Source organism: Schistocerca nitens, chromosome 9 (genome assembly GCF_023898315.1).
Source record: "Schistocerca nitens isolate TAMUIC-IGC-003100 chromosome 9, iqSchNite1.1, whole genome shotgun sequence".
Classification (NCBI taxonomy): Eukaryota; Metazoa; Arthropoda; class Insecta; order Orthoptera; family Acrididae; genus Schistocerca; species Schistocerca nitens.
The window spans coordinates 429,139,124-429,160,424 of record NC_064622.1 but is presented as its reverse complement, the minus strand read 5'-3'; the positions used below and the strand labels follow the sequence as shown (position 1 = coordinate 429,160,424).

At 43.5% G+C, this 21,301-nt stretch overlaps 1 protein-coding gene across 1 annotated transcript in view; it reads left to right on the top strand.

Annotated features, from left to right (window-relative positions):
* LOC126203054 (calcium/calmodulin-dependent protein kinase kinase 1) overlaps positions 1-21,301 on the top strand; it is a 540,044-nt gene that overhangs the window by 430,366 nt on the left and 88,377 nt on the right. The gene's annotated exons all lie outside the window — the stretch shown is intronic.

Sequence of the window (21,301 nt, the reverse complement as noted above, 5' to 3'; positions counted from 1 at the left end):
TGCAGACATACAACTTGTTTTGTCCATTTTCTGTAATTGTTCTGTTCTAGTGTTTTGTCTATTTTCTGAAGCTGTTCAAGTGATGTTTTTCATTTTTAGTAGCAACTCTAACAAAGCTAAATTATTGATTTCCGCGTTCATGTTTACTGGGTTTTCAACGACTGTGTGTGTACTGTCAGTAACAGATACTGCCTCGTGTAACGCTTGATTAAGAGAAAAGGAAGCAAAACCTGAATCAACTGTTTCAGTAAGTGAAATTTCTTGTTCACTGTTGGAAATATGTTCTCTGGCATTTCGTAATAAAGAACCCATCTGTGTTGGACAGTTATTTGCATTCTCTGAAATCTCAAATAAATTATTCTGTGTAACGGCTGTTGTGCTTCTTCTGTTTCGTTAAAATTCCGTCATTACTTCGTGATATGGTCTGAGATCTACAGTAGTAGCACGACAAAATATTGTGTTGCTAGCCATAATGTTCAAATGTAGAAACTGAATTACCAAACAAAATTTCTATTTGTAGCTAAATAAACGAAAGTAACAAATTACTTTACGTAGCAGAAATACCTGCGAAAAATCTAGCTCACACTGAAACAGTTCACACAGCTTGAACTATTGTCTCCATAACACAAAGAAAAAATCCTCGCGCCCAATATTTTTGCAGAAAGAGCAGAAAAAGTTCACACACAAAAAAATTCAAATGGCTCTGAGCACTATGGGACTCAACTGCTGTGGTCATAAGTCCCCTAGAACTTAGAACTACTTAAACCTAACTAACCTAAGGACAGCACACAACACCCAGCCATCACGAGGCAGAGAAAATCCCTGACCCCGCCGGGAATCGAACCCGGGAAAAGTTCACACACAATCACACACAAATATGATCATGTAATTGCAGTAACTCAAACAGAAAATACAAATGTTAGTACATACAGACGTAGCGCTAATTAGCTTTAGAGAACCTGAGTTGATATCTAACTACGTGATCACAGAAAAACCAGAGGACTATCCTAGGTGAAACCGGTCGGCATGTGTAAGCTTGCTGTTACAATTCATGACTGTATGTGAAAGAACTGAATACACTGATTTCAAAATCTTTCCCGTCATGCAAGACAACGTATTAAAGTGCTGAACAAGACTGAGTGTTGGTTGGCCCTGTCTTGACGTGAAATAAATTTTTTGAGCTTCTTGGAATGCAAAATAAAGAAAACGAATCCAACTTAATGCCAAAGTAAAGTAATTGAGTGCTCAATGAAAACTGTATAACTATAATTCAGTGCCGAAGCGCGTTGTGAACGAAGCGTAATGTGAAGTGCAGTTTTAGACTAAGAATATCCACAAAAAATAAATTACTGCTCTACTCGGAAAAAATAATTATTTGAAATTATCAACACTCTTCACTGAAAATCAATGTACTTACTAGCACGACGCCTGACAATTCTGAGTACACGCTTCTTGCACAAGAATGCAAGGTTAGATAGGCCCTTCAATAAAAGTGACTTGCTTCGTGCTGTTTTTGTGTGTGGAGCACTGACGTTCTCGAAAGCAAATACAAATCAGTAGATGGAGCAGTTAGAGGTAAATAATCTACTCTTACTTCGCGTGGCGTAAGGTGCATTGTATACACGATAAAAATTCTAGCCTTTGCTATGAGTCATGGAGGTGGGTTTTACTTTAACGAAAATCTTGTCTCTAAAATAAAACTCTGATCATAGGAAAAAGGACTGAACATCATAAGAAGAATATAATTACAAAATTCTCTCTTTACAAAGACACTGTGCGAGACGCCTGTAGAACATCTTTGAATGCACAGAGAAGCGCAGTATTATTCTGTAGCGACGAGGGCACGGACAACCTGCTTTACTCTTTGATTTCTATGACCTTTGTATTATTTAGATGTTTCAGTCGATTGGTGTTTGAGTTTAAAGAAATAAAAAGTTACTGCCTGATTACTTCGTTGCATCACTTTTGCAGACAGAGATAGGCGGTACTTCGCTAAAGACAACAAACAGACCGTTAAAATTCGTCCAAGACATTCTCAATCAATAACATGAACAAGGAAGTATTAAATGAATTTTTATCTCCATCATAAAGTATTACAGATAGCTTCTCTCAGATTCACAATGACAGATGTCATTCCTTGAAAAACTCAACTGCTCGCTGCTATGCCTAAAATAAGAATGTCTTAGTGCTGCACACTGGCCCTTTAATAAGTCAATCACAGATAAAACTGAACACAGACTCGAGAATCTCATTCACTACTCCTACAGTGTAATCATTCATCTTTGTCCTATAACAGTAAATGTGAATTACACTCGTACTAATAAATTAGGACAATGCTGATACATGGTGAAACAATGGTCTGGTGGGCACTTTGCGGGTTTAAATCACCTTGGGGTAAGACCATGCGGTGCATTTGACTTGCGGTCGTCGCACCTTGGCGCTGGCAGCAGTCCACATACGCAGAGTTGAGTCGGTACATGTCAGAGTACGGTGCAGCGAGTAAGTGTGCAGACGTTTTCAGACGTGCTAATGGTGACTGTGTTGAAAATGGCACAAATAACACATATTGATGACGTTATGAGGGGTAGAATACTACGACGACTAGAGGCTGGTCACACACAGAGGTCGAAGCACGGGCCCTCCTTGTGCAAAAAATAACTGGTTCAAATGGCTCTGAGTACTATGGGACTTAACATCTGTGGTCATCAGTCCCCTAGAACTTAGAACTACTTAAACCTAACTAACCTAATGACATCACACACATCCATGCCCGAGGCAGGATTCGAACCTGCGACCGCGGCGGTCACGCGGTTCCAGACTGAAGCCCGTAGCCTCCGTGTGCCACAAAGTGTGATCTCAAGATTATGGCAACGATTCCAGCTGACATGAAACGAATCCAGGCGCTACAGTATGGGACGTCCTCAGTGTACAACACCACAAGAAGACCGAGATCTCACCATCAGTGCCCGCAGATGGCCACGGAGTACTGCAGGTAGCATTGCTCGGGACCTTACCGCAGCCACTGGAACAGTTGTCTCTAGACACACAGTGTACGACTGAACAGACATGGTTTATTCGCCTGGAGACCTGTAAGGTGCATTCCACTGACCCCTGGACACAGGAGAGCCCGTAAAGCCTGGTGTCAATAACACGGTACATGGTCAATGGAACTGTGGTCTCAAGTTATGTTCACGGACGAGTCCGAGTATAGTCTGAACAGTGATTCTCGCCGGGTTTTCTTGTGGCGTGAACCAGGAACTAGGTACCAACCCCGTAATGTCCTTGCAAGAGACCTGTATGGAGGTCGTGGTTTGATGGTGTTGGGTGGGATTTTGATTGGTGCACGAACACCCCTGCATGTCTTTGACAGAGGAACTGCAACAGATCAGGTGTATCGGGATATCATTTTGCACCAGTATGTCCGCCTTTTCAGGGGTGCAGTGGGTCCCACCTTCCTCCTGATGGATGATAACGCACGGCCCCATCGAGCTGCCATCGTGGAGGAGTACCTTCAAACAGAAGACATCAGGCGAATGGAGTGGCCTGCCTGTTCTCCAGAACCCCATCGAGCATGGCTGGGATGCTCTCGGTCGACGTATCGGTCCACGTCTTCAAACCCCTACGACACTTCAGGAGCTCCGATAGGCACTGGTGCAAGAATGGGAGGCTATACCCCAGCTGCTGCTCGACCATTTCATCCAGAATATGCCAAGCCTTGTGCGGCCTGTGTACGTGTGCATGGTGATCATATCCCATATTGATGTCGGGGTACATGCGCAGGAAACAGCGGCATTTTGTAGCACATGTGTTTCGGGACGGTTTTCTCAAATTATAACCAATACTGTGGACTTACAGATCTGTGTTGTGTGTGTTCCGTATGTGCCTATGCTATTGGCGCCAGTTTTGTGTAGTGCCATGTTGTGTGGCACCACATTCTGCAGTTGTCCTTAATTTATGAGCATGAGTGTATTTAAAATTGCAGAAAGCGTATGCGAACCTTAGAATGTTACCAAATACACCTTTATCTTACTCAAATTAAGCACAAAAAACACATCATCATATTGTCTACCGTTTGCATAAAAAGAACCAAAATGTCGGACATGAAAACAAGCATCCTGGGGACTTTTGATTCCGCTTTGAGAGCTTCAATAACGCGTGCGCCCTCTATGACCGCTTGAAACCTACGTGGTATGCTCCCTATAAGTATACAGAGATGATCCCGTTGTATCGGTTCCCATTTACGAATAGCCCATTACAGACCTTGGAGAGTCTGGAGTAACACGACGACCACGATCACATGTAAGCCTGTGCTACACATGCACGAGCGGGTCGGGAATCATCGCCGACCATTCCAGTACTTAAATTTCCAGGCTTCGTACGACATACCTGCCGGTGCCTGCCACATAGGCCCTGGCACGAGAAGGTATTCTGCGGCACCACTGTATGCGGCAGGCATCACATGGTCCAACAGGATCTGCCCGATGTGCAGCCGGACTGTAAGGTAAACTTGGACAATAACAAGATCCGTAAGGCTGTTAACACTGAAGCCTCCCGCAATGTCATAGAATCTCAGAAATTTGTCGATTTCCTGGACAACATTTGCCAAGTGCCGCTGACCACGGGTCTCTGCACACGAGCACGGACACGTTTCGCCAGTAACGAGGATGCCAATTGACATGGCAGAACTGAAGGCCAGCTGCAAGATGATATCGTGTCAGAGAACTCGAACAGGCCCTTTCCTGTAACCTGTTCATTACAGTGTGATCGGACACCGCGGCTCAAGTGGTCATTCTGAGGTCGTCTTGCAGTGCTCTAACCCGGAGACACCAGATATCGGTCTTCACATGGAGCTTCAATGGGTCGCCGCCCTTATCCAACTTGCCTCATGTACTGATTTGTCTCCCTGTAGCGAGTCCACAACCTGTGGATGGCATATAGAGAGGCATTGGCATCTGTAGCAATGGTCGAATGTCCTTCCTTTTCGAATCCAACAAAATGCCCTTGCAACTTGCACTGCATTAAGATGTCGAATTGCATGGTTGAACACAAAGTCCACAAATAATAACTGCTATCTGCCTACCTTACTAGAAAACACTGGGACACCGATACTCATTCCTGCTGAGGGCTCACCTGACACTGTAATACATAACAGTGCCAACAGATTGCTAATAATTTCAATAGTTGCGCACATTGAAAGCGAAGACCACAAGCCGTAAGTAAGACCACAGCTACGGCCTGTATCAAATACATATAACATGCCAGACGTTGATACACATGCTCCCTTAATTCTTTTGAACAGTTTACTTTCTTCAGCACTTCACATACTTATAACGCTGCCATTCAGATTTCAGTCCCCAGCGGGTGGTGATCAAAATGGTTTGGCTCGGACAGTACTTTAACGAAACGTGGCAGTCTTAAGTAACAGCGGGTATGACATTAGCGGTAAACTTTACTACATCTTTTCCAATTTAAAAGTTAAGGATGTCATGGGATTCCAAAACTTCCTGGCTGATTAAAATTGAATGCTGGACCGGGACTGAAACTTGGGACAGTGTTACCATGGGAACTAAATCACGCAAGGCAAGGAGGCTTTAAGAATCAGACTGGCACAGGAAAAGAAAGCATTCCTCGACAACAGAATGGATAAATACACTAGCACAACCAACTCTGACAAAGAGCTGAGTGTTTGTACCCCGCCCAATGTAACGGGCATCTCAGAAACGACGAAGTGCGTTGTTCGCGTTCTATTTTATTGAAGATATGTGGAAGGCGGTTTAACGACTGTGCAACCAGAAACGGCGGGCAAAGAGCTGGATTTTCACTCCTCATCACAGAAAAACGGGGATCGGAGGCTTGCCATCTCTGTTAAAGCAGGATAGACGGCAGTCTGTGGCAAATGTGACGACAGAGTCAATTTAGTCCAGGCATGAGGGTTTCGGAGCACACAGTTCAACGCAAGTACTGGCACTAACTTGGAGGGGGATTGAGAGGGGCATGGATTGTGGGAAAAGCGAATAAGATAAGAATTCTCGTAGCTCAGAGGTGAAATTTTTTAATTACTTTTGAATACATTATGAGAGTAGCAGTGATCAATGAGTTACAAATATTTACTATTAAAAACAGTCTTGATCAAGATTTATTTATTAAGGTGACCGGTTTCGACCACTACTGTGGTCATCTTCAGACCATTGAGTAGGAACCTCTTTCTGCTGGGGAATCACTCCAGCAGAAAGACGTTCCTACTCAAGGGTCTGAAGATGACCACAGTAGTCGTCGAAACCGGTCACCTTAATAAATAAATCGTGATCAAGACTGTTTTTAATAGTAAATAAAAAGTAGAAATTTTTTAATTTTGAAAAAATGTTGTGATACTCGGGAGAACTGGCAGAGATATGAATACGCGGAAACACCAGCTGGAAGAAGGGACACGATAAAACATACACATCAAGATGCCAGGTAATAAATTCTATGACTTTAGAGAGACAGGCAGAGGGACAGAGAGAGACCACAAAATATAGAACAAATCAATTAGGATGCTGTTTTTGAATGAAGCTACTAGCACGGAACAGGAAATCATGAATTAGATTTCACGAAGAATAGCGGCGGCCCATAGAGACAACGGGAAATTTCTGCTATTGTCTTCCGTAAAAGGAGCCGTTTTCGCTCGGCCCAGAAGTAGTGCGTCGGTCTCGCAGAAGTTTCCGTCGCTGCGACCCGACGCTCCGGTTCCCTTTGTTCGTTTCGTCGGGTGCGGCGCTTCGCCACTGGAGCTGGGGGGGGGGGGGGGGCGAGGAGAGTGAGTGGGAGTGGAATTTATGAGGTTCTGCAATTGGACGAATGGCTCCCAGTGGACGGTGAGAAATAATCGAGTCAAAACGTGCACAGACGTTCCGGCTTGGCGGCTGGAATTCTGTTCTAGCAAACCAGGAGAGAGTGAACTGTCCGGAAAGAAAGAAGGGTAGATTAGGGATTAGCGTCCTGTTGACGACGAAGGCATTAGAGACAAGGTGTAAACTTAGATTGGCGATAAGGAGGAAATGAAATAGGCCATATGGTTTTCAAAAGAACATTTATCTTACGCGGTTTAGGATAGACACAAAAAATCTGAGTCGGGTAGGACTGATGGAATTTGAACCGGTGTTCTCCAGAATGTATGTTGAGTGCATCGTATCTCCAAGTGTAATTGGAAAATGGTTCTGGGCTGGTACATATGTTGTCTGATGAGATATCTACTTAACCTCTTCAGTGCTGGTGATGAAATTAATAAGGAAAATATTTTCATCGTGTGTTTTGTTGTTAAACATAATTACATTCTCAATTATCACTGTTTTCATTTTTATTTTTTATACTTTGTAATATATTTAAGGTACACACATGTGTATACTTCGTGTATTAAACAGTAAAAAAAGCATATTGCGTACCGAATAATAACATTATTCTTTTGTTGGCTGCTAAAGGACAAACACTGGTAGATATCTGAGGACGAAGAATGTACAAGGAACAGCATGCTTCTAGGAAACCACTGTTGTGGAATGGTGCGCCAATTCTGTGCTGGTCGCAGTTCGACACAAGGCGTCGGTCAACCTGGGAGGCCAGCCTTATCCATGACAGACAAGAGGCTCGAGCGCAGCCCTGCAGTCCTCATCTCTCCCCACGCGATTATCATGCCTTCAGTCCCTTAAAAAATTCCTCAACAACACCACACGTCTAGGACAGGAAAGGACAAACATACTATTCACTCGAACATTTAGGACCGTACGGCCAAGTCACGATTCGTTAGTGATGAAACAGGCTTGGTCGCCCGAAGACAAGTATCCACACGGACGATGAGGCAACGTATGGAACACCATGGATCGTCAGCGAGGCAACCATTGTTGCAGCTTCCCTTGAGGCACGTCCTCAGTCGTTCACCGAACGAGAACACTAAAAGAGGAGTGTCACCACGTTGATTATACAGACGTGTCCTAGTTCTGTACCGAGTGGGGTGGTGCAGTGATTAGCACACTGGACACACATCCGGGAAGACAACGGTTCAGACGCGTTTGGCCATCCTGATTTACGTTTCCATGCACTGCAGGCAAATGCTGGGTTGGTTCTCTCAGGAGCTGAAAACGTCTGGTCATGAGCCAAGAGACTCGCATAGTTCCACACGCCGGTCACTAAGACTGTTCATCTGTGGCATAGAGTTGAATAAGCATGGAATGATACATATGTGTCTTCCGTTGAAGCTCAGTTCGACTTGATGGTCAGCCAGGTTAAAGTCATTATCGCTGCCAGTCTTTATAGTCCCCAATCATCTGTAGATTTAACCATGTATCCTTTCTACTGTGCTTCATATGCACAGTAAGATAAATTTTATTTTTTCTATCTTTTATGGTATAATAATTGTAATGGCCAGTTCAGTAAATTTTTGGGCACACATATTTCCCACTAGTTCATTAACCCTCCACTGTGGAAATGTATGGTATGGCATGTAATGTCACCCTTGAGTTTTATTTTGCAATTCACTGCAACATTACAAAACTTGTTAAGTGAAAATTGGTCCAGTGTTATGTGTTAACATTCTTATTAACATATTAACACTTAGAGAAATTTAATAACGATTACTAGAACAATTGTGCTTTATGAGAAACAAGATATACGACTTTCTTTTCTATGATAAAATTCTCTGGGGCTTCCAGTCACGTTAAGTTGTTTAAAATCCACGAGCTTTCGGCCGAGTAGCCCTCGGTCATTGTCAAGTCTTTTGATTGCTGCTACCGTCTTTACGCATCCGCACACGCTTCTTAGACGCCGCTGGTACTAGATCCGGCGCCATATAAGGCAACGTTTTCGTTACGCGCCCGGATCGCTCGCTTCAGCCCTCCAATGGTTGAGTCACAAGTTGTGCATAGCTTCAGGCCGCCGTATTTACTGAGAATGTTGCCACTAATGTTGATCTCGATCGCTTCTTTTATGACACTGTCGCAGAAATTATTAGTCCCTGTAGAAACAGGTGTCTCGTCGAATCCAATACGATATGTCTTTTCTAGAACATGCTCTGCTACCGCTGATTTCTCAGGGTATCAGAAGCGAAAAAATATCCCGTGTTCTACACAGGGCTGTTCAATAGCATGCACAGTCTATCCGATATAAAACAGTCCACAACGACACGGCATTGCATATACGCCTGGCGTCCTGAGGCCTACACCGTCTTTCGCAGACCTCGTGGGTTGTTGAATTTTTGCTGGAGCCCTGAAGACCTTTGAAAGACGATGCAGGCCTCAGAAGGCCAGGAGTATATAAAACACCGTCTGGGGGTGGACAGTTTTATGGTGGACGGACTGCGCGTGCTACTGCGTATAACACAAAAGAAATATGATGACAAAATCATAAGCAAGGTAGCTAAAACCAAAGGGAGCAGAACACGAGAAGAAGACAAAGAAGCCAAGCTTCCACTGGTACACTTACCATACGTAAAAGGCTGCAGTGAACGGCTAGGCAACGTCCTTCGCCGACGAGGTTTCAAACCGATTTTTCGAAGTAATCACAGGATCCACGAAACGATAGGTTCCACCAAGGATGTAATCAACAATCTAAACACTGCAGGTGGTTACGTACTACGGTGTGAGTGCGGAGCGGCCTACATTGGAGAAACAGGGAGACCTGTCAGCTTACGAGTAGCAGAACACGAACGCTATGTACGATTACAACAGCATAATAAATCGGCGATAATGGAACACCACCGTGACTTTGGACAACCTATCAGGTTCCAAGGAATCTCGAGTACTGGCGAAAGAATCGTGGATGTTAGAACGCAAAATACGGGAGGCGATCGAAATTATTAAACAGCCTGAGAACATCAACAGAGAAGATGGCTACAAACTCCCGGCGTCCTGGCTGCCGGCCATCCCAGTCCAACGGTCCGCGGGTCAGAAGCTACACGGGACACTGACGTATCTGCACAAACAGCTGTAGAGCAACTGTCAGTCCACTTCCGCGCACACCAGGAGGAAAACTTGCCGACCAGAAGCCGAACGCTGATTGGCGGACAGCTACCAATCGTTGACGACATGGACATCCACAAATAGCCTCTTTCTTTCCATCTACCCTTACGTCATGACTACCCAATCAAATTACAGGGCCGATTAAAAGTTTTACAACAGTGACGTCAGACATCGATAGTCTGTAATAAATAGAGGCACCTATCCCATGCAAAACCAGTCGTGCCCTGAGGAAGGCCGTTGCAATTCGGCCGAAACGTCGGTTTTAGTTTATTATTGTTGTTAGTTTTTAGCAATGTCGTGGCATAATACCCAGAAGAATTTTAATCACTATAACACAAAAGAGGTTTTCGCCTTCGGTACTCTGAGATATCAGCGGCAGCAGAGCATGCTCTAGAAAATGGACATTGTATTGCTTTGACAAGACATCTGTTATGACCGAACTAATAGATTCTCGGGCAGCGTCATAAAAGAAGCGATCAAGACAAAAATTTTTGACGGCGTCCTCAATAAAGACGGTGGCCTGCAGGTAAGCACGGCTTGAGTCCCGGCCATCGGAAGTTCTGAACGGGGCGCGCGACGAAAACATTACCTTATAACGGCGCTGTAGCCGGCACCAATGACTTCACAGAAGGCAGCATGGCTAGCTAAGGACGGTAGCAACAACCCAAAGACGCTGACAGGGTGGCTGGGATAAAATAAATGACTTCACAGAAGGCAGCATGGCTAGCTAAGGACGGTAGCAACAACCCAAAGACGCTGACAGGGTGGCGGGGATAAAATAAAAATTAAGAAAAAAAATCCAAAAGGCAGTCACAAGTGGCCGAGGGATACTCGGCCGAAAGCTCATGGATTTTAAACCTCTTGACGCAGATGCAACCCGAAGCGAGTTTTATAAGTACGTATCACCGCGAAACCCCTAACGTTCCTTTTGTATGGTCACTGCATGCAGGCCAACCACATTTCACACAAGCTGTTTTCACTTCTATGTCTGTGTCTCTAGTCCGGATTAGCGCTGCTTCTACAGTCGCAGGTTCGAATCCTGCCTCGGGCATGAATGTGTGTGATGTCCTTAGGTTATTTAGGTTTAAGTAGTTCTAAATCTAGGGGACTGATGACCTCAGATGTTAAGTCCCATAGTGCTCGGAGCCATTTGATTTTTGTGTGTCTCTCGAGCACAAATGAGAAGTTGCTTGTTTATGCAGTTATGTGGGCCTTTGTTCTTTCTCTTGGGGATCCTTTGATCTCTTCGTTCCCAGAATTAATGTTACACTCACCGACTGGTCCAAGTGGCAAATTTTTCTGTAGGCGCCGTTGCATGTGTGCTGAAGCTGAAGCTGATGCAATTGAGGAAAGAATAAAACTATTTATCGCTGTCTAGTCCAAAATTCTATAAAACATGTGAAGTGGCCAGCATCGTGTACTCCTTGGAACAGAGTATGCTATATTATTTCCTGAAACACGTTCTGCTCTGATGCTATTAAAAAATTCTACGATCTCTGGTTTCTTCATCGTCTGATCAATACCAGGTGCAGTGGTGCTCATTCCATGAAACGAAGGGCATGAATCAAATGGTTCAAATGGCTCTCAGCACTATTGGACTTAACTGCTGAGGTCATCAGTCCTCTATAACTTAGAACTACTTAAACCTAACTAACCTAAGGACATCACACACATCCATGCCCGAGGCAGGATTCGAACCTGCGACCGTAGCGGTCGAGCGGCTCCAGACTGTAGCGCCTAGAACCGCTCGGCCACCATGGCCGGCGGGCATGAATCATTTCTTTACATTTTACTCAGGAATAATTATATCATTCATTTACCTTGGTGTACACTTAAATCTGTTTCCGAGTACAGTATTATATGTAATACTGTTGTACTGTCGTATGTTTTAACGTTATAATTCTTGCAGTGCGTTCGAAGATCTTCTCAGGAAAATAAACAATAAGCAATAACAGCTTACCAAGAATCACTTTGTAATACACGTAGCATTTCTGTTGTATTCCGACAGTCTAGCGCGACAACTTCGTTGATGTACCGTCAGTAGCGTTGCGCTGTTTTTCCGAAGCACCTCGGAGGAACCCGACTCCATTCGGATCTACGCAACGAGTTTTCTCAAGCAATTCCAGCGTTTGCAGTTATCGGCAGCTGTGTGAATAATCTTTACTTTTGTGGGTTTTCATTACCAAAGAACTAGAGTAATATTCCGCAAGCTTAAAATACATAAAACTATCAGTTAATATAAATATGTAATTAAACCACGACTTGGCTGGAAGTTAATTCTATCTATTTAGTCGTAGCCGCTCAGAAGCGGGGAGGAAATGAACGGCCATGTTTCGTTCTGCAAATGAAGGTGACTGCCACCGAGAAAAGCAAGACCAATGCTGCAAGAGTGCGGAAGCATATTAGACATTCTTCTTATCCGGGCTTTTGGAACGCAGTCCTTTGAAGAGAAGAAAAAGATACTGGCCCGCGGAAGATCGCCTTCTCCATTGCCAAATACAAAAATGATAACAAAAAGATATGGTCGACTTTTCAATGCCGAATACTATAATAAAATAAAGTGGTCATCTGGAAGTATAAAGAAGTCAAAATTATATTGTTGGCCATGCATGCTCTTTTCTTCTTTCAAACGAAAATAGTGAACGATCCTCCTTAGGATTCGACGACTTGAATAACCTTATAAAAGGTGCAAATAGTCCTGAGCAGGCACAGTCGCATGTAAAGGAAGAAATTTTTTTCATTCGTTTTGGTACCGCAATAACTGATTTCCAATTGGATCAGCTGAGGATGGTAGACATCCTTGAACACAACGTAATTGTAATGCAAATCAGGAAAGTAATCCAATGTTTCATTGACGTAGTTATCTGTATCGCTCAGAAAGAACTTCCATTACAGGGTCACGCAGAAAATGAACATTCCACAAATCGTGGAAACTATGTTGAATTGGTTTTCTTGTTAAGAAAGTACTACTAAACGTTGGCGCCACCGTCTACAGATGGCAAGAGTGTTCTCTGAACTATCCAGCCACATTCAAAATGACCTAATAGATTCAAATGCTACAGCTCTACCGAAAGAAATTAAGAAAGAGATAAGTAATGCACACTTCATGGCTATCATTGGGGATGAAACCAGCGACGTATCGAAGCACTCTCAACTTTTTACTGTACTGTTGTATGTGTATGTTAGTGGTGAAGTTCAAGAAAGATTTGTTGGTTTCACTGATACTGGTGTAAGCCGTAGCCCAACTGCTCTGGAAAAATCATGTCTAGCTTACAATCAAAAACTATGAATGTGGTTCAGAACTAATAGTACGTACCAAGATAATAATGGCATCCGTCCATCCTTGAGGGATGGTAGTGTAGCATGCTTGGTTCAGAGTCTGCAGCGTCTGCTGTGGCTAAAGCGTCCCACTCGAGAGTGGCAGTCCCTACTGCAGTTTGGACATGTGAAATTTGAGGGACTTCCAACATAAGCCGCTCTTTCTCTTCGCTTTGTCCTCTTCCTGATTTGTTCCTGTGTGCGTTCGTCCTCTGAGAGCTTGACGCCGTTCCGCTCAGTTACTCGCCACTTGACACGGTCGTCTGCAATGCTTTCCCAGCGACTTGGATTGATTCTGGTCTTGGTCAGGTCTCTCTTGCAGACATCCTTGAAACGAAGATGCGGTCGTCCCACTGGCCTCACACCCTCCTGAAGTTCTCCGTACAGCAGCTGTTTCGGTATCCGTTCAGGATCCATGCGCCTAACATGTCCCAACCTTCTTAGACGTCGATGACTCAGGAGTGCAAAGATGCTGGTTGTGCTTGCACGATGAAAGACTTCCGTGTTGGGTACTCTATCTCTCCAAGCGATCTGAAGGATCTTCCGGAGACAGCGAAGATGGAAACTGTTGAGTCGAGATTCATGCCTAGAAAGAGTTGTCCATGTCTCACAGCTATAGAGAAGGGTGCTTATAACACAAGCGTTGTAGACTTTTAATTTAGTTTTTGTGGTAAGCAGTCATTTGTTCCATACTCTGTTTTCCAATCTAGCCATGACAGATGATGCCTTTGCGATTCTGTTAGTAATTTCAGTATCCATGGACAAGTTGCTACATATTGTGGATCCCAAGTAGGTAAAGTCATCAACTACCTGGAGAGGATTGCCATCAATGCTGATAGATGGAAGGTTGATAGTGATCTGCGCCATGATCTTAGTCTTTTGAAGGCTGATGAATAGACCAAATTTTTCACAGGCATTTGATAATTTGTTGATTATATACTGCAGCTCATCTTCTGTGTTCGCTACTAGAGTTGCATCGTCCGCATATAACAACTCACGGATAACAACTGTATTTACTTTTGTCTTGGCCTTGAGGCGAGCAATGTTGAAAAGATTTCCATCAGACTTCGTATGTAGATACACTCCCTCCTCACAGTCTTCAAAGGCAAATCTGAGCAGAAGGGAAAAGAAAATCCCAAATAATATAGGAGCTAACACACACACACACACACACACACACACCCCTGTTTCACACCGCTATTGACAGGGAATGCTTCTGATGTTTTACCGTTGAAGCAGATTGTTGCTTGTGTTTTCTCATGGAAAGAGACAATTATCTGTAGTAGTTTAGGTGGGTATCCAATCTTCTGCAACAGTTTGAAAAGCCCATTTCTGCTCACTAAATCAAACGCTTTAACAAGCTCAATGAAAGCAATATAAAGTGGCCTCTGCTGCTCACGACATTTCTCTTGTAGCTGTCTTAAGGAGAAGATCATATCTACGGTTGATCGGCCGGGCCTGAAGCCATACTGAGATTCTGGGTAGATTCTGGAAGCTAAGATTTGTAATCGCATTAGGATGACTCTTGCATAAGCTTTCCCGGCTACACTTAGTAATGAAATGCCTCGGTAATTGTTACAGTCACTTCTGTTCCCTTTCTGTTTATATAGAGTAACTATCCTCGAATTCCGCATACTCATCGGGACATAACCTTCTTCCCAGCTGGTTGTGATAATTAAATATAAATGTTTGAGAAGAACAGAGGTGTTATATTTAATAACCTCTGCAGGGATCCCATCTTCACCTGCGGCCTTTCCGTTAGCAAGAGAATCTATTTCTCTACTAAGTTCTTCCATAGTAGGCATTGCATCTAGTTCTTCCATAACTGGCATTTGTTTGATGGCGTCACATGCATCCTTGCTAACTTCATTCTCGGCTGCATACAACTGGAGGTAGTGTTCAACCCAGCGTTCCATTTGTTTGCCTTCATCAGTAATGACCACCCGTCTTGGACTTCAGAGGAGCTGTTTTTCTGACAGTTGCTCAAATTGATTTCTCCGTGTGGGCGGGAGAGTTTGTGTGCTCCAAGGAACCTTGCCGGGCAGGTCTCAGCAGAGGAGCCAGACAAAGTGTGCCTCACAACGACCCGTCTTATATCCTATATATCCTATATTTCCTATTCCCTACCCTCTCCTCAGTTACCATTCCTTCTCTTTCTCTAATTACCTTAACACACCACTGCCTTGTGGTTGGTCTCGGGAGGGATGAAGGCTAAGGGAGAAAACCCTGAAAGAAAATCCGGAGTGGGGCCCCAAAGGCGGTAGGAAGGCGCACTACGTCCCCTTCCGGCAGCTCCTGCAACCGAAGTGATACCAGACGTATTGGCTTGCCTTTCCTCTGGATATTAAGTCGAGAGGGAGACCGTGATGATTGGGCAACTCACGTGTCTTCATATTTATCGCTCAGGCTTGTAGCATCCTTGAGAGGACACCAAGATAATACCGCTGTGTTAACGGGAGAACTGAATGGCCTTCAGAAGACAGCAAAGACAAATAACCTGACGCAACGTTCGTGCACTCTCTTGCTGCTCATAGGTTAATGGTAGAGCTTTCTCACCCCGTATCCTTTACACAGGAATGCAAAATATTTTCATGAGACTAAGTAGTTTTACTGCGTTTTTCTCTGATTCCACATAGAAAACTGCTGCTCTGGACAGGATTGTTAAAAAAAAAAATATTTCCGAAAGTGCGCCTCACACATAAAAACTATGATGGACGGGTATTCGAAACAGTAAAATAACATAGTCTCGACCCTTTAAATCTGTTCGATAGCATTCTTGATAATCTCGATCCGTACTACGGAGATCGAAGTTTCAGTAATGTTCTTCTAGAATATGAGTTTCAGTTCTTATCACGAAGTCCTCGGACCATGGGTCATTCACCTTTACAGATTCCGTACTTTAAAGGCCAATGAACGCTAGTAAAGAAATCTCAACTACGTAAGCGGTAACAGGGGTGATATCTAACGCAAAACATTATTCAGTCTCAGGTAGGGCCTGAAGGAAATTGATTAACGGAACGACTGACCAATTATTTATTTACGCAACGATGACAAAGGAATAGATAGGCGAGAAAGGAAAGTAAAACCATTGTATCCAGCGTTAGAGAGGAAACAAAGTATCGCTGGAGCGAGCATCACCCTTTTTACTCGAACCATTGGAGGGTTAAGAATACAGACGTAGTTCACAGCTGGGTAGAAGTAAAGAAATGAACGACACAAACTGCCCTGGACGAATATTGTCGAGGATAGTTGATGGAGAAAAGCAGTTCACCTCAGACCCATGGGTCTCACGCGGAATTAGTCGGAGCAGCAGGAGCACAAATCAGAAACAGCAACTGAAAGCGATGTTGACTTTCATCAACAGGCGAGGTGATCAATATTTGGCTTCCAGCTTCATCTGCGTTAAGCTCGTGTTCGCCTTTCGTGTTTGACGTAAACAGGAAGCAGCTACACCGTCGTCGCGCATGTGTGTCTAACTCGGTAGATGTGTTTCGATCCGCTGCAAATAAGCTCCGCAATGCCAAATGCCGCTTCACCGATTTTATTGCGTTAATTGCGTCGGCCGAGGCGCTCTGTTCACTTTCCGCGTGCGTCGTCCGCGATTTTCAGGCCACAGACAGATATATGCCGCTCCTGCATTAATTTGATTGCGCAGTGACATTGTCTGGGTAACGAGGCTGTGACCCACATTCGCAGCCGCGCTTCCATTGTTCTGTGTCCGCCCGGAGCAATGTGGTACTCTGAAATTGCGACACGGAAGAGATCGCTGTACCGTGAGGTAATCCAGTAAAAGGAGAGTGACCGCGAGAGCTCCAAGCACGTATCTTCACCGCACTGACGGAAATAGGCATGTTACACCATGAAATACCATTTACCAAACTTCGTCGAGTTGTTTATCACATGATAAGTACTAAATGAATCAGCTTTCATTCCATTCGGAATTAATTTTCTTCATAAACATCGGCATCAATTGCATTCCCCATATGTAAGGGAACAAACAGTTTAGGAATGTTGTCTAGAAAATTTCTTGCCAAGTTTGAAACACAAGCTGTGTCAGTTCGTGAAGGCTAATGGCTACAGCCTAGTATGACAGTAATAAATATGTCTTCCCATCACGTCCCAGGCGTGCTCTCTGGATGACAAATCAGGGGACTGGGCAAATATGTCAGGAATCCGTACATTGATCTAGACTTTTTCGTGTGAACTGAAGTGTGTAGTCATGCAGTATGTTGCTGCTATATGCCGTTTGGTACACTGATTATGAATGATATGGCAGCAAATCAAAGCGACAAGCGGCAATTGTTTAATGTGCTCAGCATTGAGTGTGACCACCTCTGGCAGCAATAAACGCTTGGCAACGACGGGACATGCTTTGAGTGATGTCATCGGTCTCATGTTGAGGCAATAAAGCCCATTTCTCCGGCAGAGCTGTCCGCAAGTCTTGGAGAATGGTTGGTGGATGCTAACGTGATGCAGACTGTCTCCCTAGTGCATTCGAAGCATGATCTATGGCCTTAAAATCCGAAGAGCGAGCAGGGCTCGCCGTGCATGCATTATCCTCCGTTTTCAAGAAAACATCAATCACCTGTGCTTTATGACGTCGAGCATTATCGTCCATCAATAGGAATTCTGGACCCACACCACCTCGCGACGACCGCGCATTAAGTCCCAAGATCTCATCAAGATACCTGACAGCAGTTAAACCTTGCCGATTTACCGGTACAATTTCATGAAGAGGTGTTCGAATGGTCAACATAATCCCTGCCCGCACCATTAATGGTCCTTCTCTAAACCAGTCTCTTTCCACAATGTTTGGATTCCGAAATTGTGTCCTGTGGTCCTCCAAATGCGAATCCGTCGAGAATCACTCTCCAGACCAAATCGGGACTCACCTGCGAAATGAATATCGACCCAGTATTCGATTGTCCACGTGGAATGTGGACGACTGTACACGTTCCATTCTGTGAAGATGCATCAAAGGTACACATACAGAAGGTCTCCGACGATAAAGGCTACTCTACCGAAGCCTTCTCTACACCGTGTGTCTCGATACGACACGTCCAATGGATGCTAAGAGGTCAAATGTCAGTCGCCGTGCAGTAATAAGGCGGTACCGTCGTGCCGTTAGTGTCAAATAACGCTCCTCTTTTATTGATATCACGCGTGGTCGGCCCTGCCCTGGTCTTCGGGATACAGTTTCGGTCTCGATAAGTTGTCACTACCTCAGAGAAACAACAGAACGATTCACATTAAGCCATCGGGCCGTGTCAGTTTGCTACTGTCCTGCTTTCGTTTTTCTCTTGGCCCTCCACCGCATAGAATTTGGTAGGTGTCTTCTTTCTACCATACTGCACCGCCTGTGACTGTGTACATATCAATTGTGGATATGGCACTAGCCGGCAAACACTACCCCGTTTGATAGGTGCCGTGACGTCATCGTTGACGTGGTTGTCAGTTTACCGGAATGCCATCTTCCGTGCAAAACACGACTGTACGGACATCTGTTGACATTTTGAATGATTATACCGTGAATTAGACAGTAGACAAGCAAATAGCGGTTTCTTGTTTTAATTTTGGACACCAGTTTATATACCGCCGGACGTTTAGGCTGCCTTCAACAGTTACAAAATCTGTCCCGTTGTTATCCAGTAGTTTCCCTACATCCTGCGACCTTTCAAGAGAGCAGAGACTTTAAATTGGGTTTCTTTCGCAATTTTGGGCAAAAATATATGGTTTGGAAAACATTTGGAGAAAAAAGAACCTCAGGGAACTTTTTGGGCAAACACATTTCGATATCGGGAAATCTGCCTACTAGTGCCATTTCTGATTTTTTAGCTCAAACAACACGTACCTAGTTTTCTAGACATTCATTCCCTCTCCCTCCTCAAAGCAGTCTATACACTTTTCCTTTTGTCGTCTCTGGTCTTGGCTGCATATCGCTGGATGCAAGATATCAGAATACCCGTCGCACGTATCGAAGTCACGTCGTGTTCTGAGTTTGTTAACCGAAGCTGGCAGTCCATGCAATACCTAATACAAAACTTTACTTCTCTCTTACCGAACCAAAGAGAGATTTGTGTTTCTGTTATTTATAGTTTTGTGGGCGTAAACAATAGTAAGCATTGATTTCGGCCAACATTAGACAAGTGATTGTCATTTCACCAAACTTAATTACAAAAACGTAAGGCTTCAGTATTGCACACTGCGTCCATTTCTGGTTCTTCTCTTACATTCATCACAGAAGTAAACTGTTACGAACACAGTTGCCGTAACTTGCGGGTATGGATGTTCGTTTTGTGGTGATTCTTTTGTGGGTGTTTTGTTTATTGTGGAGTCGGCGTGTTTTTGTCTTTTTTATGGTGTACTGACTGAAAGTGATGAAGTACACATCTGTTAACCAAATTAATGATAATGTAAAGATTTCGGCTGCATGGAAGTGGAACGAAAACTTTTTGGTAAGTTTCTAAATTTACGCGGTTTCTAGTCGCTTTATTAGATGCAAACTGGAGTTTGTCTTATCTAAACTAAATCTAAAATGTGCAAATAAACGATTCTCATTTACTTTTTAGAATGAATACAATTATGGCGAACCATGCCGTATGAAATCATACCATTGCGATACCTACTCCTTGAATGACATCAGTGACTACTTATTAGAGTGATAAAACATCTAAGGTGGTTTTGGCTGTCGGTTTGTGTTTTTGTTTATGTTGAGTTGGCTGTGAGGCTTTTCGTGTTTGTCTGTGTACCATTAAAATTAAAAGTGACTCGGCGTATTAGTGGAAATAGCATTGCTGGTGTTGTGGTTTTATTTCCGTTTTGGTGGAACAATAGCTGCCTTATCTATTTCTAAAGTTAGCATACAGTCTAATAATAAATCTATAGAACAATGAAAACAGCATAAAGAAATCAAGTGTGGCGCCCCTATAGCAGGGTTCTTTTTCTTATTTTTCTCGTCGTCAGTCTGTGTGTTTCCACCTACAAATCAAAACTTTTCGTCTGTGTACCACAACTTTTGATATGCAAGATAATTTTACGGTCCTGATTGCATGTCTGCTGTGGTGAATTTAGAATCCTCAATCTGTAAACGAGTACATCAACGTCTGTCTGGACGCCACAAACAGAATCGAGACCAAAAACGTAAACGAGACCACGGAAATAATCGAGACTTATCTGTCAACACCACAGAATGGCACCTAGTGACCCAGCTGACTCCGAGATTCAAGTTTTCGTTTTTGATTTCCGTTTCAGAAACTCAACATTTAGTTATTTATTTGTGTGTAGTTGATTAATAATCACTGAAACTATTTTAAATCCGCCTTTGTAACTATAAGAAAGTGCGTATTTTTGAAACGCGTTTCGTTTCATTTAAATAACATAAAATCAGTTGTGGTATTTTATGTCTGATTTTCGATTATATCAGGACGCGTTGTCAGTTTGCAAGGTTTTGAGGTATTCCTTCATTTGGCATTGTTGACTGTGGTCTAACGTCATATTGCTTTGCAGAACTATGCATGCATTGATGTGAAACCCCACACAATATTTTCGTGAAATATAGCTCGAAACAGAAATAGCAGAAGGAAAAATGTCTGTGTTTCCCTGAAGTACTGCCAGTGTGGAGATATTGTTTCCCCTTAAATGCTTTGAGAATTATGTTACTTGTATATGAATATCTTACGATTTCACATTGACAGTTAACTTCATTTAAATATTTCTTAGATGGGATCTTATGATGGCAGTAGCCAAGCTATGAGATAAAATGTAAAGATGAACTATAAATTATTAGACCAGCTAGACTATATTTTTGGCCAAAGTTCTTACTGACTGCAGACAAATTGCAGGAATTTATTCCCTTTCTTAATCATTTCAGAGACATACCTCTAAGAATAGGCTCTTTCATTCCTGCATACAGAAGAAATTTATATCCTCCGCGAAGATGTGTCCTTCCAGTAAATCTAGAATCTGCCTTTTTCTATGTATCACTTTTCATTTTTTTC